At 40.9% G+C, this 12,842-nt stretch overlaps 3 non-coding genes across 3 annotated transcripts; all 3 read right to left on the reverse strand.

Moving 5' to 3' along the window:
* Positions 1–7,365: 7,365 nt before the first annotated feature.
* Positions 7,366–7,438, reverse strand: trnaa-agc (transfer RNA alanine (anticodon AGC)). Its single transcript has one exon. It is a non-coding gene; the product is annotated as a tRNA-Ala (tRNA).
* Positions 7,439–11,086: 3,648 nt separating this feature from the next.
* On the reverse strand, positions 11,087–11,159 carry trnaa-agc (transfer RNA alanine (anticodon AGC)). The gene has a single exon. It is a non-coding gene; the product is annotated as a tRNA-Ala (tRNA).
* A 1,040-nt stretch (positions 11,160–12,199) lies between these two features.
* trnaa-agc (transfer RNA alanine (anticodon AGC)) lies at positions 12,200–12,272 on the reverse strand. The gene has a single exon. It is a non-coding gene; the product is annotated as a tRNA-Ala (tRNA).
* Positions 12,273–12,842: the final 570 nt, after the last annotated feature.

The following is a 12,842-nucleotide window of genomic DNA, read 5'->3' on the forward strand; positions in this document are numbered from 1 at the left end:
GCCCCACCTTCAAATCATGCTTGAGTTGATAGTGACTCAAACACAGCATTGGACTGAAGTTTTTCACTTTTCCAAACACCCTGATTGGTTGGCAGCATTTCAGTTTACGTGTACTGGGCATGAGGGTTAAAAAAAACTTTCTGTTGCCTTGGATCAACGCTGTGCTGTAGAGGGTTAATGCATCCATCCATATTGCACTTTATTACTTCTGTTCCTGTGTACCATCATTTAAGATCCTTGATCTGCCTTGGTGTACCTTTCAGTCTGATTTACTACCTCTTCCTCCATCCACACATCCTCTAAAAGCAAAAACAAAGTAGAGAACAAGCACCAGCAGTCCTGGAGAAACAGGAAGTGACCTCTTTATAGCAACATTCGAGAACAAAGGAACCACTTCCTGTTTTGACCAAACATATGGTAGTGTGGGGTAGTGAGTTTTTTTAGTGGATAATTTATTTAGATACTCCAATATCTAGATTACAATTTGTTTTCTTTCATTCAAACAAATGATTTAATTCTGTTAATGATTTAAACTGTAATGTTATGGTCTCTTTTTACTTTCTTTCCTTAACACAGACACTCTTATACACAGGATGTGCATGATATTATTAAAGGGAAATTCTTCTTAGGTTTGCATACCAAATAATCAATATTAAGTTTTCTTCTGGTATAAAACATTACATAATGTTAGCAGGGTTTTTTGCCCTGGTTTGCAGGGTGACTGATGTATGCGGATAGTTCCAGCTTTCATTTGATGAGAATAATTCCAAACTGTCTATTATATGTTTGTATGAACACCAAGTACTCACAGACAGGTCTATTAAGATTTTTAATGTTTACTCCATACTGCCACAATTTAAAGGGAAGTAATATACAAGACTAAAGTTCAGACTTCCAAGTGTTGTCTGCAAGTGTTGAATTCAGTTTTATAGCTGCCCAAAAAGGTGTAAGCAACACAAAACCCAAACTTATTAAGTTATAAAAAGGGCAACTGAGCATAATTTATGAAGGTAAAAACACCCACAAACAAGCAGAAACTGAAATCCTGGTAGAGCATTAAACTAATCATTCAATGTTATGGGTCCCATATTTCCGCCAGGCACAGAGTGCAAGAAATTTGCATCTGAGTATTAGAGACGTTTCCTCGATCTCTCCAAACCTGAGTAAAAGGAGTAGTTGTGCAAAAGTTGCTGTAATTCTTAAACTGTTGATGCTTTATTTCGTTAATTACAGTTTCAACTGCTTTAAAATCTGCTGTGGTGTTGTTCAAAGACCAAATTCTAATACTGTTGTTATGCAATAACATGAGGGATCACTCTAAGAATACATTTCAAATTCTAAACCACAGCTACAATTTGTGAAAGTGCAAAAATAATAGTAGATAAACCAATTAAGTATAGATTTACCCATTTCACAACTTAGTACACCAGTTGATTCTGTGGATTATCCTTAAAACACAGTTGACCTGAGCTCAAAATCCCCATGTAAGAGTCAAAATAAGGTTTAGCTTTAACTTCAGGGCTGTTTGATTCCTTGTTAATCATACCAGCTCAGGCTGTGGGATTACAATAGGCCAAAACATCTAAGTTTGCCACATGTTTTTCTCTGACTTTGAAAAGTTAAACCTAGCAGTAGAGGGTTGGCTCAAACTAATGAACGTATTTAACAAACATTTGGGAGCACTGCAGAATCTGGATGTGCTGAGATTAATGATGTAGATTCCTGTGTCTGTGTGTGTAAAACAAAATAGAAAAACAGAAAATAGGTCAGCGTTAGAGGAAGCCTATGAGTTATTGTCTATATATCTTATACAAGAGCAGTCACAGAGGGGATGCAATAATGCCAGTGTAATATAATAATTTTTTTAATCCAAAACTGTAAGCTGTAAGTGCCTGTACTGTAAGTACAAGCACAAAATAAAGTTATACGAACATCCTAACTCCTCTTATAAAGGAACCTACCAATGGTAGACCCAAACCCAGGACCATCATGCTGTGAGGCAACAGCGCTGACCACTGGACTGGACCACTGGACTGGACCACTATACTGGACCACTATACTGTTTAATTTTACATTCACTTTCAGTTCAGTCCAAGACGGTGGCTGTTTACACTTCTACATAATCTGCATTCACAAAAAGCTCAACGGAAGGTCAAACACAATGAGATCCATGTCACCCGTACCACACAGCTCACTTATTATGAATTAAACTTACATTAATTGTCTCTCACGCTGCAAGACCAAAGCATGTGGAGGATGCAGGCATCAATTCCACTACTACTCGCGTGCTAAGCAAGAGGTAGAGGGATTGAGTTAATCCCCCCACATGTTGTGACATTATAACACAATCATGATCTGAAGACAAGCAAACCCTAAATAATTTCAGTTCAAGTGTTAGCTCATCGGTCATAGCTCACTTATGATAAAATAAAGTTAAATTATTTATACAAGTTTCATCTACTATAACATAATGATAGAGGACTGTAATAGCGGAATGTTTTTGTTTTGCAAAGAATGAAGCGTGTGGAGGATGCGGGCATCGATGCCGCTACCTCTCGCGTTCTAAGCAAGCGTTCTACCATTTAAGCTAATCCCCTGTCTTGTCAATGACACAGGTTACATTCAACTGTATGTATGCACATAAGTAAAACCATTACTTCAATCACAGGGGATCTGTTTGTAAAATTGCATATGTAGCCGAATGGTAAATTAATAATAATATTTGCTTAAGGGTTAACTGCAGTTTTCCAAAAAAACTTAACAAGAAATGCATCTTTTCTTTTTGTTGTGGATGTGGAACGGGAATGTTGTGAATGAGTTAAATTGTTGGTAAGGAATTGTTAAATATGCACATAGCTCATTGAAACATATTGGTATAATTGTAGTGCAGTGGCAAAACATCAGTATTTTAACAAGATGATGTATTTCTTAAATGTATGATGCAAAGGACCTGTATGTGCAGCGTGGAGCGGCCATTTTCTCCATGTAAGGGATAAGTTGCGAGATCGTCTGTGTGCTCCAGTATTGCAAGTGAGCTTAGATTTCTGTGGAATGTAAGTGTTTATAAAAATGTATGTAACACTTCCACATTTTTTTAAAGGAGCCTTGTGTGATTTAGCTCTTTGTATTTTGTTCTGCACAGACAGAGGCCACTGCCGTATTTTTGTGTTTTGTATTTCATTTCAGAATCAGAATCAGAATCAGAATCAGAATGGGGTTTATTGCCAAATGTTGAGCAGGTTTACAACATTAGGAAATTGCTGCGGTGCTTCAGTGCAAACATAGTGTCATAAATAGCACTTAAATAGACATGGAAAAAAATAAAAGTAGGGATAAGAATTAAAAGTGCTACGTGGAAAGATATGTGCATGAGATATACATGAGATATATACATGAGAATAAGAATTAAGAGTGCTACGTTGAAAGATATATACATGAGTGCAGGTGGTGATCAGTGCCAAACATGGAATGATGCAGTGACACAGCGTAGGGTCATGTGTTAGTGGCGGGTACAGTCATATGGTTATTGTTCATGTGTCCAACAGCAGAGGGGAAGAAACTGTTCTTATGGCGAGAGGTTCTGGTGCGAATGGACCGGAGCCTCCTGCCTGAGGGGAGCAGGTCAAACAGACTGTGTCCAGGGTGAGAAGGGTCAGCTGAGATCCGAGCTGCACGCCGCAATGTCCTGGAGGTGTACAGGTCCTGCAAAGATGGGAGTCTGCAGCCAATCACCTTCTCAGCAGAGCGCACAACACGCTGCAGTCTCTGTTTGTCCCTGATAGTGGCTCCAGCGTACCACACGGTGATGGAGGAGGTGAGGATGGACTCGATGATTGCAGTGTAGAACTGCATCATCGTCCGTGTTGGCAGGTTGAATTTCTTCAGCTGCCTCAGGAAGTACATCCTCTGCTGGGCTTTCTTGATGACGGAGGTGATGGTGGGCTCCCACTTCAGGTCCTGGGTGATGGTGGTACCCAGGAAGCGGAATGAGTCCACAGAGGTGATGGGGGTGTCAGTCAGGATGATGGGGGGGAGTGGGGCTGTGTGCTTCCTGAAGTCCACAATAATCTCCACTGTCTTCTGGGCATTCAGCACCAGGTTGTTGTGGCTGCACCAGGACACCAGACGTTCAACCTCCCTCCTGTAGGCAGACTCATCCCCGTCCGAGATGAGTCCAATAACGGTGGTGTCATCTGCAAACTTGATTAGCTTGACAGACTGGTGGGTGGAGGTGCAGCAGTTGGTGTACAGGGAGAAGAGCAGAGGAGAAAGAACACAGCCCTGAGGGGAGCCGGTGCTGATGGTCCGGGAGTCCGAGACATTCTTTCCCAGCCTCACATGCTGCTTCCTGTCCGTCAGGAAGTCAGTGATCCACCGGCAGATGGGATCAGGCACATTCATCTGGGAAAGCTTGTCTCGGAGATGGTCTGGAAGGATGGTGTTGAAGGCAGAGCTGAAGTCCACAAACAGGATCCTGGCGTAGGTTCCTGGGGAGTCCAGATGCTGCAGGATGAAGTGTAGGGCCATGTTGATGGCGTCGTCTACAGACCTGTTGGCTCTATATGCAAACTGCAGGGGGTCCAGGAGGGGGGCCGTGAGGGTCCTGAGATGGGAGAGAACTAGGCGCTCAAAAGACTTCATGACCACAGATGTCAAGAGCCACGGGTCTGTAGTCATTTAGTCCAGTGATCCTAGGTTTCTTGGGGACAGGGATTATGGTGGAGGACTTGAATTTCTTTTATTCCTCGTATTGTATTGGCACATCTTTGTTTAATCGGTTATTCTGTTACTTTGCCACGTTACCTCTCGTGCTGTCGATGTTCAGTACAAGTCCATATGGCCGCTGTTTGACAAAAGTAAAGGTCAAAGGACATTTTTTTGGTTTATTCAGTCGTCATTGACAATAAAACTGCACATTAAGAACCCCAGTAATTGTGTCCTGTGTGGCTACCCAGGCTACACATATTTGAAAGTTAAAGAGTAGGCTGTAGCTCTGGTCCTCCGGGATTCATACCCTTTGATTATGGACAGTCCATCTGTCCCCACTTCTCCTTCTGGGATGGACGTACTGATGTGTGCTCTCGGTCTTCAGTATTCTTGGGGACTGCCTAATCTTCTTGGTCACAGTTAAGATACCACGGTTTATACAAGTTTCATTTACTATAACATCATGATAGAGGACTATAACAGCAGACCATTTTTGTTTGTGCTTTGGAAAGAACAAAGCGTGTGGAGGATGCAGGCATCGATCCCGCTACCTCTCGCATGCTAAGCGAGCGCTCTGCCATTTGAGCTAATCCCCCTCCTGGTCTGTGTCACAGGTTACGTTCAAGGGCATGTATGCACATAAGTAAAACCATTACTTCAATCACAGGGGATCTTTCCATAAAAATGCATCTTTGAAACTTACAGAGTAGGCCGTAGCTCTGCTTCTCTGGGATTGATACCCTTTGATTATGGACAGTCCATCTGTTGCCTCCCCACTTCGCCTTCTGGGATGGATGTACTGATGTGTGGCCTCAGGTCAGAATCAGAATCAGAATCAGGTTTATTGGCCAAGTATATGTGCAGACACATACAAGGAATTTGGTTCCGGTAGATGGAGGCTCTCAAGCACAGCAATGTAAATCACACACACACACACACACACACACACACACACACACACACACACACACGTGTCTATATATACATTGCACATGCATACACATACATACACAAAGCTGTGTAAACTAAGTATAAATAACCAATCTAAACTTATATACATAGAATACAGAAATGAAGTGGAATGAATACTACAGAATGTACATAAGGTGCAGTTGCAGTCTGGCAGTGGGAGCAGTGTGACAGGCCAACTGTTTAGAAGGGAGATGGCGAGGGGAAAGAAACTGTTCCTGTGTCGGGTGGTCCTGGTCTGCAGGCTTCTGTACCGTCTGCCAGAGGGCAGCAGATAAAAAAGTCTGTGTGCAGGGTGTGATGGGTCTGTGATGATTTTCCCTGCCCATTTCCTGGTTCTTGAGAGGTACAGATCCTGGATGGAGGGCAGGGGGGCATCCTTTCTGCTGCCCCTACAGTCCGTTGCAGTCTGCTCCTGTCCTGTTTAGTGGCTGCTCCATACCAGACTGTGATGGAGGAGCACAGGACAATGACCACAGTGTAGAACTGGATCAGAAGCTCCTGTAGAAGACTGTACTTCCCCAGTTGTCTCAGGAAGTACATCCTCTGCTGGGTCTTTTTGAGGATGGAGTTGATGTTGGTCTCCCACTTCAGGTCCTGGGAGATGGTGGTACCCAGGAACTTGAAGATGTTCACAGTCGACACAGGGCTATCTGATATGGTGAGGGGGGGCAGAGTTGAGGGATGTCTCCTGACGTCCACTGTCATCTCTACAGTCTTAAGAGTGTTCAGCTCCAGCCGCTCAACTTCCTGCCGGTATGCAGACGCATCACCATCCTGAATGAGGCCAATGACGGTGGTGTCATCTGCAAATTTTAGGAGTTTAAAAGCCGAGTTCTTGGAGGTGCAGTCGTTAGTGTAGAGGGAGAACAGTAGTGGTGAGAGGACACATCCTTGAGGGGCACCAATACTGAGGGACCAAGTTTCAGAGGTGATCTCCCCCAGCCTCACTTGTTGCTTTCTATCTGTCAGGAAGCTGGTGATCCACTGACAGGTAGCTGGTGACACGCTGAGCTAGGAGAGTTTGGAGGAGAGAAGTTCAGGCACGATGATGTTAAAAGCCGAACTAAAGTCCACAAACAGGACCCTGGCATAAGTTCCCGGGCAGTCGAGGTGTTGCAGGATGTAATGCAGCCCCATGTTTACTGCATCATTCACCGACCTGTTTCCCCGGTAGGCAAACTGCGGAGGGTCCAGCTGGTGGCCTGTAATGACCTTCAGATGGGCTAACACCAGTCATTCGAAGGATTTGATGACCACAGACGTCAAGGCGACAGGTCTGTAGTCATTCAGTCCTGTGATGGTGGGTTTCTTGGGAATAGGGATGATGGTGGAGCGTTTGAAGCAGGAGGGAACTTCACACAGCTCTTCGGTACTCTTGGGGACTGCCTAATCTTCTTGGTCACAGTTAAGATACCACGGTTTATACAAGTTTCATTTACTATAAAATAACGATAGAGAACTATAATAGCTGAATGTATTGGGGCCTCCCCACTTCACCTTCTGGGATGGATGTACTGATGTGTGGCCTCAGGTCTTTGGTACTCTTGGGGAGCGCCTAATCTTCCTGATCAGAGTTAAGATACTACAGTTTATACAAGTTTCATTTTCCATAGACATAAAGATTATGTCTATGTTACCATAACATATAACAGTGGAATGTTTTCATTTTAGAAAGATCAAAGCGTGTGGAGGATGCGGGCATCGATCCCGCTACCTCTCGCATGCTAAGCAAGCGCTCTACCACTTGAGCTAATCCCCCTTCTTTGCAATGCCACAGGTTACGTTCATGTATGTATGCACATAAGTAAAACCATTACTTCAATCACAGGGGATCTGTTTCTACCATTTGAGCTAACCCCCCCTTTTGTCGTGACACAGGTAATGTTCAAGTGTATGTATGCACATAAGTTAAAAACAATAAAAACAGGACCATGTGATGACGTTACAAGACGATGATGACCTGAACACAAACTGATTTATTTCAGTAATCTACTTGTGCACATAAATAAATACATTACTTGAATAAATCACGGCGGATCTGATTGTCACAAATGCATATTGCAGTGTGTGATGTTTAGTCATTTGTGACGAGGCATATTTAGATTCCAACCAAACTAAAACACAATGAGATATATATATTTTATTTACTAATAACTCACATATTTTGTAGCAAAGTGGGGAGTGCTGGCACAGCTGTTACAGAGGACTCAAAGATACTGCTGAATAACTTTTAAATGTCGCTCGGTATGATTACAAATTTATTTAATTATTTAACCAGACCACCATGCTGCACCATTATACCATTCACTTCCAACAGAGTGGGCATACATGCTTACACTTCGATATAATGTGCATTTACAACAAGTTCATCAGATCATCGAATTTCCTGACATAGCCACTCCTAAAAAAATTGGCAGCTGTCTTGAATGTTTTCTGATGGATTGTTTGTAAATGAACTTATGACACTCCTAGACTGATGGGCAACAACAGTTTCTTTTCTTTATTGCTGGCCGTTGCTGTTGTCTCTCCTTCGCAATTTGTTAACACACACCTGAATGCTGCAGACTAGCAAAGTACCAAAACTTCTGTGTTTGCAAAGGTGCTCACACTTGCTGGTGATGAGGTAGTCGAGTGTATTTTATTAACAGCACGTTGCTCCTACTTATCCTCTTAATTCCTACGGTAGCATTGAGAGTGAACTTAATTTTCCACTCAGTCCTTCTGCATTTTGTTAAATAAATAATGGCACAGGGTACTATGTCATGTGATTCTGTTCATCTGAGGTCACATTTACCTGATTTTAAGACCTGCTGAAGACCAGATAGCATACTAGTAATTGTTTTATGTCCTGATATGTAAAACCATAGGATTGAAACGGGGTGCACCTTCTTTTTCACATGACTACATTTACAGTAAAAGAGCTACCTGTATTCCAAGCAGTGACTGTAGAAAACATTTTTATACAATCAGTGATTTCATTCAGTTAGCAAACTGTGCAGTCAAAGCCTAAATGTCAAGCCAACAAATCTAGCAGTACAATCAGTCGGAGCTGGTATCTCTGAGTGTCGAGAATAAGAATAAATTCATCCTTCAAAGCGTAACTCATAACTTGATTTTTACCATTCATGTAACACGTTTGGTTTAGGGATGAGCTTTCACTTTCTGGTCCTATTGATGCCATATAACTGAAAACACATTAACACACACAAACAGGAACAGATGCACAAACACAGGATACAGTCAACGAGTCTCCACTAATTAAAACTGAACATAGGCTCGTCACTTGCCCAAATGTACACACACACACACACACACACACACACGCCTACTCTAAGAGGAAGGGAGTGACTTCCCTTTGAGTCATTATTACTTTAAATAAAAATATAAACACATGACCTCATAAGAAATCCAGCTCAAGTGATCACCAACTTCTGCATTAAAGAAAAGATAAGATAAAAAAAAGCGTACTAATAAGAGCAACGAGACACACAGTGTGATTCCACTTCCACTTACTTTTTTTTGTACCAGATAATCAAACCAGCATACAGGAAAATGTTGATGGATGACCTTAAAGCCTGTATTGATAGCATTAGCTCAATACAGAGGGCCAGAGAGCACAAGTAAGCAAGAGAGAGGAAGATCACAAGAGACATGCATGATCAGATGATAAACCTCGCCCTTAGTTACTGTTGCTATGCCTGCCAAGACTGTATTGTAGCACACAAACAGCACAGTGTTATGCACCTGTCTGGTTCAAAAAACACCAATGGATCAAAAAAAAAAAAAGACAAGAGACCATGTAGCACATGAAACTTCTTTATATTAGATAAATATAAGATAACATAACCATAAGCAAACTGCAATTAATAAAACTCTATCAAGACAAAAACAAAAACAAAACAATAAATACATAGTATGGGCTTTTCCTTCCTGTACCAGTAAAATATTCTGCCCCACACACACACACACACACTTTGCAATTAATTTTTTAAAATATAATCTTCACATCATTTACGTTTAATTTTATGTATCTTAGAGAATAGTTCTTCCAGTCTCTTGGAAACTGCGTACTGACAGGAAGTTGATTTGACTCGGTGTGTGGTGCCATCTTGTGACGGAAAATATGACAGGCCGTCTGTGGATTTGTGCTAATTATATTCATGTAGGAAATGAGAGAAAATTATACAAAGAATTTAATCACTGACTGTAAAAACAAAATAAACTGACAGAAGGAATTTCCACAAAACATGTACGACTGAATACAACCAAATGTTGCGAAGCCAAACATGAACACAACACCAGACAGATGTGAGTGAGATGAAACAGCATTCATTTTTATGTTATTTGGACTTACCTTGCACTAGCACAGAAAAAAAAATGTAATTTATATGCTGGAATATGCAGAAAATAGGTTTAAATGTTAAACAAATTTCTTCCAGTCAGAGAATGTTGCATATAATTTAATGTTTGCTTCATGGGTAAAGTTAAAAGATTAAAACTAATAAAACTAGTTTCAAAAAGAGACTTTTTCATTTGATTACATTTTATATGATGGATTATGCAGAAAAAATAGAATTGGGCTGAAAGATCTATTGCTTTATTACCTATTCAGGTTGTGAATCATTTTTTAAAAAGTAACTAATTGTTTTTAACTTTGCAACCACATTTGTAATTTCCTTGTTTAAGCAATTTATCACATTAGACAACTTTTATTAGTAAGGGATCGCGTGATCTGTGAGCTGAATATGTGCGCAGCTGATTAAGGAGCGAGTGTCTGCGTGTGTGGCATTCTTCTAAACTTCTAAAAACAACAACAACAACAACAACAAACCTAAAAACTAAATTACCGGCATTTAACCACTGAAATGGTTTCCTTCTGAAGTCCTTTTTTACACAAACGACATTTTCCTATTCATAATATGGCCCTGGTGATTTCTTTGTTCTTCTTCTTTTTTTGGTCCTTTTATTATTTCTGTAAAACATAAACAAAACATGTCTGTCTTCAGCGGTAAATAGTAAACTGCTAATGGTAATGATAAACTATCATGCGCTCATATAATTGTAAAAAAAAGAAACATGTTTTCATAGGATATTTTTTCCAAGTACTGCCTTTCATTTGTAAGACTTTGTCTCTCAGCTGTCTGATAAGTCAGTCATTTTAACTGCCATCATTTTAGCATGATAGCATCAAAACTGTTAACATGCCAGGGGCCCTTCTCCTTCTGGGATGTACGCGCAGATGTGTGGCCTGAGGTCTTCGGTCTTCTTAGGGACTGGGTGACCTACCTGGTCAAAGTTAAGATACCACCGTTTATACAAGTTTTAATTACCATAACATAATGATAGCGGAGTAAGACGACCGTGTCAGCGGAAAATCTTTGCTTTTATTTGTAAAGAATAATGCGTATGGAGGATGCGGGCATCGATCCCGCTACCTCTCGCATGCTAAGCGAGCGCTCTACCATTTGAGCTAATCCCCCCTACTTGATACTGCCGGTTGTGACCCGATGATGAACTGAACACTACAAAACCCTGATACATTTTAATTCCATTGTACGTATGCATATTATAAATAAAGCACGGCGGATCTGTCTGTAAAATGCGCATTTGAAACTGTTCAAATATGAGACGCGCCAAAAAGGCAGAACTGGCATTTTTGCTCTACACATGCACATTAACTTAACAAGCGTTCCACTTCTAATCAGTAGTTCCTGTGCTTGTGTCATATTCTTCATAATGACTGACATTGTCATGACACAGCGTCATCGATTCACTGTTCGAAAGAAATGTGCACACAGTGTCCCTAATATACCCTACTGCAGTGTGTGATGTTATTTAAAGGTTTAACACTGATGGTTAAGAGGCTCATTTAGACAACAAAGCAAACTAAAACACAATTAGATGTTAAGTTTTTCCCATTTACTAATAACTCACATATTTTGTAGCATAAAGAGTTCTTATGGCACACTGTGAAATATGCGAAGTGGCAATTATACGGACTCGGGGAGTGCTGGCACAGCTGTTAGAGGGGACCTGAAAGCTATTGCTGAATAACTTTCAAATGCTGCTCGGTATGATTACAAAAGTGTATAATTAAAAGTTTAAAAGTGCATTAAGCTGGTTAGGCATTCTGAATGCTTCAACCGCACCATGCAACAGAAATGCACTGTTTTTGTAACTTACTGAGGATATTATTTAAGGATTCGAGGATTCAGGGATTATTGATTACTACTTGATGTAGTGCCCAGGGGAAAAAAAAGATGGGAAATGTGACTTTCCATGACCACACAAAAGCTGTAAGAGTAACTAGCTTTACTCGAATATTTTTGAAAAGTTAAAATTGCTTTAAAACGGGTTGTCGGGTCACCCTTCATGTAAGATCCACCTCCAGTTCAAAGTCTTGCAAGACCTTCGGTCAGAAGTGATCATTTGATGGAGCTGGGACTGCACAGTTTATCAAATTTTAATCTGGATACGCTCAATTAAATAGCCACAATTTTGACTATAGTCAAAAACATTTTGGAGGATGCGGGCATCGATCCCGCTACCTCTCGCATGCTAAGCGAGCGCTCTACCATTTGAGCTAATCCCCCTGGTGCTCTCAACAACGCAGCTCAGGGGAAACAAGGTTAAATGTCAGATAAGCTTTTAGAAAGTTAAAATAATGTATCTGGAAGTGTGTATTTTTGTATGAAATCGCATTAAAGCATGTTTGAGAACTCTCCCATATCCTGTAAGGAAAGGATAGAAGTCTTAAGCCTGTATTCATTCTAATGGCAAGCAGAGTGAGACTTGTTAATGTGCAAAAAGAAGGTATGTTACATAGAATTCATATCTACTAACTTTATTTGCTGGCATGCTCCCTGTTGAAATGAAGGCCAATGTTAGATATCCATATTCAGAACCACACCTGCTGACATGCAAAAACATCTGCTGGAAAGGGATTAGATGACCTCAACAGATCTGACAGATGGTTATTTTCATATTCCAATACTACCTTGCCACATGAGATACCGCTGGCTCCTCCCTCTTGGCTGACTACTAGAGTGAGGAGTGTGTTTCTCTGTTTCTATGCATAGATTTACCTGAATGTAACAGGAGTGCTATGAGAGAGAGCAGAAACACTTCAACATGCCACGATCCACTGTGAAACAGTGCATACG

Source organism: Aulonocara sp. 'chitande type north' Nkhata Bay, linkage group LG20 (genome assembly GCF_057382095.1).
Source record: "Aulonocara sp. 'chitande type north' Nkhata Bay isolate Kocher_YH1m ecotype deep benthic linkage group LG20, A_spYH_male_GT1.1, whole genome shotgun sequence".
In the NCBI taxonomy this organism is placed as follows: Eukaryota; Metazoa; Chordata; class Actinopteri; order Cichliformes; family Cichlidae; genus Aulonocara; species Aulonocara sp. 'chitande type north' Nkhata Bay.